Consider the following 4901-nt stretch of genomic DNA (forward strand, 5'->3'; position numbering starts at 1 on the left):
AAATCAAAAAATTAAAAAACAAAAGAGTATATGAAAAGTATCGAATGAAGCTTTGCAGGGTTAAAGTAAGAGAAAAATTAAAAAATTAAAAAAACAAAGCAAAAACCCAGGGCTTTAATTTGGCTTGGGGAGTAGGGTTGCCAGATAAATACTGTATTTTTTGTTCTATAAGACTCACTTTTCCCCTCCTAAAAAGTAAGGGGAAATGTGTGTGCGTCTTATGGAGCGAATGCAGGCTGCACAGCTATCCCAGGAGCCAGAACAGCAAGAGGGATCGCTGCTTTCACTGCGCAGAGATCCCTCTTGCTGTTCTGGCTTCTGAGATTCAGAATATTTTTTTTCTAGTTTTCTTCCTCCAAAAACTAGGTGCGTCTTATGGTCTGGTGTGTCTTATAGAGCGGAAAATACGAAAAATAAAAATAAAAATCTCCGGTCTGACCCCCTGCAATGTGTGTGTGCTTCAGCTCAGCAGGAGCTGCCTGCGAATCATAGCACAGCCAGACTGGGAGATCTGCCGTTTTCTGTTCTCTTCTCCCAATTAACCTCCGTCTCCAAGACCGGTCCTGTGACATCACCCTGTGCGCTCCAACTGTCCTGTTTCTACCGGGACATCCCAGAATTACAAAAGCCACCTCGATTTCTGATTCCGTCCCGGGATGTCCCAGAATTTCAGCCACGGGGGGTGGGGGTGGGGGTGGCGCAAAAGAAGCACTGCACCTCTGGCCAGAACTTCATCCCTGTGTAGGTGGATTGGGGGCAAAGACAAAAGGAGAGTTGAGCATGTGCAGAGTGCCTTTCTCCTCCTCAGGTAAACAGGTGGACGCCCATCCTTAGCTGTGGTTCTTGCATTGCGGCGGGTTGGGCTAGATGACCTTTGGGGGGTCCCTTCCGCTGAGTAACCAGGAGCGTCCGGCGGAAAGGGAATAATTGTGCTCAGTTAATTAATCTTTCCTCAGGTCTCTTGGCTAACCTTGCCCTCGAAGGGAAAAGCTGTTGTCAGCAGCTGCCAACGCAGTTTAGTCTTTAACTAGAAGGTGGTGGTGGCAATCCTGAACCCCCCACTAATCTTTCATAGAATCATAGAATCATAGAGTTGGAAGAGACCACAAGGGCCATCGAGTCCAACCCCCTGCCAAGCAGGAAACACCATCAGAGCACTCCTGACATATGGTTGTCAAGCCTCTGCTTAAAGACCTCTAAAGAAGGAGACTCCACCACACTCCTTGGCAGCAAATTCCACTGTCAAACAGCTCTTACTGTCAGGAAGTTCTTCCTAATGTTAGGTGGAATCTTCTTTCTTGTAGTTTGGATCCATTGCTCCGTGTCCGCTTCTCTGGAGCAGCAGAAAACAACCTTTCTCCCTCCTCTATGTGACATCCTTTTATATATTTGAACATGGCTATCATATCACCCCTTAACCTCCTCTTCTCCAGGCTAAACATGCCCAGCTCCCTTAGCCATTCCTCATAAGGCATCGTTTCCAGGCCTTTGACCATTTTGGTTGCCCTCCTCTGGACCCGTTCCAGTTTGTCAGTGTCCTTCTTGAACTGTGGTGCCCAGAACTGGACACAGTACTCCAGGTGAGGTCTGACCAGAGCAGAATACAGTGGCACTATTACTTCCCTTGATCTAGATGCTATACTCCTATTGATGCAGCCCAGAATTGCATTGGCTTTTTTAGCTGCCGCGTCACACTGTTGGCTCATGTCAAGTTTGTGGTCAACCAAGACTCCTAGATCCTTTTCACATGTACTGCTCTCAAGCCAGGTGTCACCCATCTTGTATTTGTGTCTCTCATTTTTTTTGCCCAAGTGCAATACTTTACATTTCTCCCTGTTAAAATTCATCTTGTTTGTTTTGGCCCAGTTCTCTAATCTGTCAAGGTCGTTTTGAAGTGTGATCCTGTCCTCTGGGGTGTTAGTCACCCCTCCCAGTTTGGTGTCATCTGCAAATTTGATCAGGATGCCCTTGAGTCCATCATCCAAGTCGTTGATAAAGATGTTGAATAAGACTGGGCCCAAGACAGAACCCTGTGGCACCCCACTAGTCACTCTTCTCCAGGATGAAGAGGAACCATTGATGAGCACCCTTTGGGTTCGGTCAGTCAGCCAGTTACAAATCCACTGAGTGGTAGCATAGTCAAGACCGCATTTTACCAGCTTCTTTACAAGAATATCATGGGGCACCTTGTCAAATGCCTTGCTGAAATCAAGGTAGGCTACATCCACTGCGTTCCCTTCATCTACCAGGCTTGTAATTCTGTCAAAAAACGAGATCAGGTTAGTCTGACATGACTTATTTTTCAGAAATCCATGCTGACTATTGGTGATCACAGCATTCCTTTCTAGGTGCTCACAGACTGTTTGCTTAATGATCTGCTCCAGAATCTTCCCTGGTATTGATGTCAGACTGACTGGGCGGTAATTATTTGGGTCCTCTCTTTTCCCCTTTTTGAAAATAGGGACAACATTTGCCCTCCTCCAGTCTGCCGGGACTTCGCCTGTTCTCCAGGAATTCTCAAAGATGACTGCCAGTGGTTCTGAGATCACATCTGCCATTTCTTTTAATACTCTTGGATGCAGTTCATCTGGCCCTGGAGACTTGAATACATCTAGACTAGCCAAGTATTCTTGTACTATCTCCTTAGTTATTCTGGGCTGTGTTTCCTCTGCTGAATCATTTGCTCCAAATTCTTCAGGTCGGGCATTGTTTTCTTTATCGGAGAAGACTGAGGCAAAGAAGGCATTGAGGAGTTCAGCCCTTTCTGTGTCCCCTGTTTGCATTTCACCATCTTCTCCTCTGAGTGACCCCACGGTTTCTTTGTTCTTCCTTTTGCTACGAACATACCCATAAAAGCCTTTTTTGTTGCTTTTAACCTCTCTAGCAAGCCTGAGTTCATTCTGTGCTTTAGCTTTTCTGACTTTGTGTCTACACGTGCTGGCTATTTGTTTGAATTCCTCTTTGGTGGTTTCCCCCCTTTTCCATTTTTTGTACACCTCCTTTTTTAATCTTAACTCAGTTAAAAGTTCTTTAGATAGCCACCCTGGCTTCTTTAGGTACCTTCCATGTTTCCGTCTCACTGGTATTGCCTGAAGTTGTGCTTTTACTATCTCCCTCTTAACAAACTCCCAGCCATCATGAACTCCCTTTCCTTTTAGTATTACTGTCCATGGGATCTCACCCAGCACTTCCCTAAGTTTTATGAAGTCGGCTTTCTTAAAGTCAAGAAATTGAGTCCTAGTATGCTTGGCTGCTCCTTTCCGCTGTATAGTAAACTTCAGACGAGCATGATCACTCGCGCCTAATGATCCTTCCACTTCTACCCCACTAACCAGGTCATCAACATTGGTTAGGACCAGATCTAAAATGGCTGTTCCTCTTGTTGCTTCTCCCACTTTCTGGACAATGAAGTTGTCTGCAAGGCCAGTGAGGAATCTGTTTGACCTTATGCTCTTGGCTGAGTTTGACATCCAACAAATATCCGGGTAATTGAAGTCCCCCATTACTACTATCTCCCTTCCTTTTGCATGCTTGGCCATCTGTTCCAGGAAGGCATCATCTATGTCCTCCGTTTGGCTTGGGGATCTATAGTAAACTCCCACAATGAGGTCACTGTTATTATTCTCTCCCTTAATTTTGACCCAAATGCTCTCACTTTGGCTTTGAGGTTCTAAATCTTGGATCTCTTCACAGGTATACACATCCCTGACATATAACGCCACTCCTCCTCCTTTCTTGTCTGGTCTGTTTCTCTGAAATAGATTGTATCCCTCCATTATTACATTCCAATTGTGGGACTTATCCCACCAGGTTTCAGTGATGCCTATTATGTCATATTTAGTTTGCTGTACCAAGAGTTCAAGCTCATCTTCTTTATTTCCCATGCTTTAACCTGGCTAACAGATTGAGGTTGAATCCTGACAAGACAGAAGTACTGTTTTTGGGGGACAGGAGGCGGGCAGGTGTGGGGGACTCCCTGGTCCTGAATGGGGCAACTGTGTCCCTGAAGGACCAGGTGCGCAGCCTGGGAGTCATTGTGGACTCACAGCTGTCCATGGAGGCGCAGGTCAATTCTGTGTCCAGGGCAGCTGTCTACCAGCTCCATCTGGTATGCAGGATGAGACCCTCCCTGCCCACAGACTGTCTCGCCAGAGTGGTGCATGCTCTGGTTATCTCCCGCTTGGACTACTGCAATGCGCTCTACGTGGGGCTACCTTTGAAGGTGACCCGGAAACTGCAACTAATCCAGAATGCGACAGCCACTGGGGACTGGGAGACCACATAACACCGGTCTTGATAGACCTCTATTGGCTCCCAGTACATTTCCGAGCACAATTCAAAGTGTTGGTGCTGAACTTGAAAGCCCTAAATGGCCTCAAAGGCCCAGTAGACCTGAAGGAGCGTCTCCACCCCCATCGTTTAGCCCGGACACCGAGGTCCAGCACTGAGGGCCTTCTGGCAGTTCCCTCCCTGTGAGAAGCTACAGGGAACCAGGCAGAGGGCCTTCTCGGTGGTGGCGCCTGCCCTGCGGAATGCCCTCCCACCAGATGTCAAAGAGAACAACAACTACCAGACTTTTAGAAGACATCTGAAGGCAGCCCTGTTTAGGGAAACTTTTAATGTTTGATGTATTACAGTATTTTAATATTTTTTTTTGGAAGCCGCCCAGAGTGACTGGGGAAGCCCAGCCAGATGGGCGGGGTATAAATAATAAATTATTATTATTATTATTATAACCTGGATCCGTCCCTTTGGCATCTAAACTCCAGGCTTAGATTTCAACTTGCGATGCTCACCCAAAGGCCAAGCCCAGGTGTCCTTCAAGCCAGGAGGGGGGCAGGGGGTAATGGGCAGGCCCCGTCCCCCAGTCTCTTAAGTTCATCTTGAGTCTCAGGACAGAG

Source organism: Podarcis filfolensis (genome assembly GCF_964270895.1).
Source record: "Podarcis filfolensis genome assembly, chromosome: 13".
In the NCBI taxonomy this organism is placed as follows: domain Eukaryota; kingdom Metazoa; phylum Chordata; class Lepidosauria; order Squamata; family Lacertidae; genus Podarcis; species Podarcis filfolensis.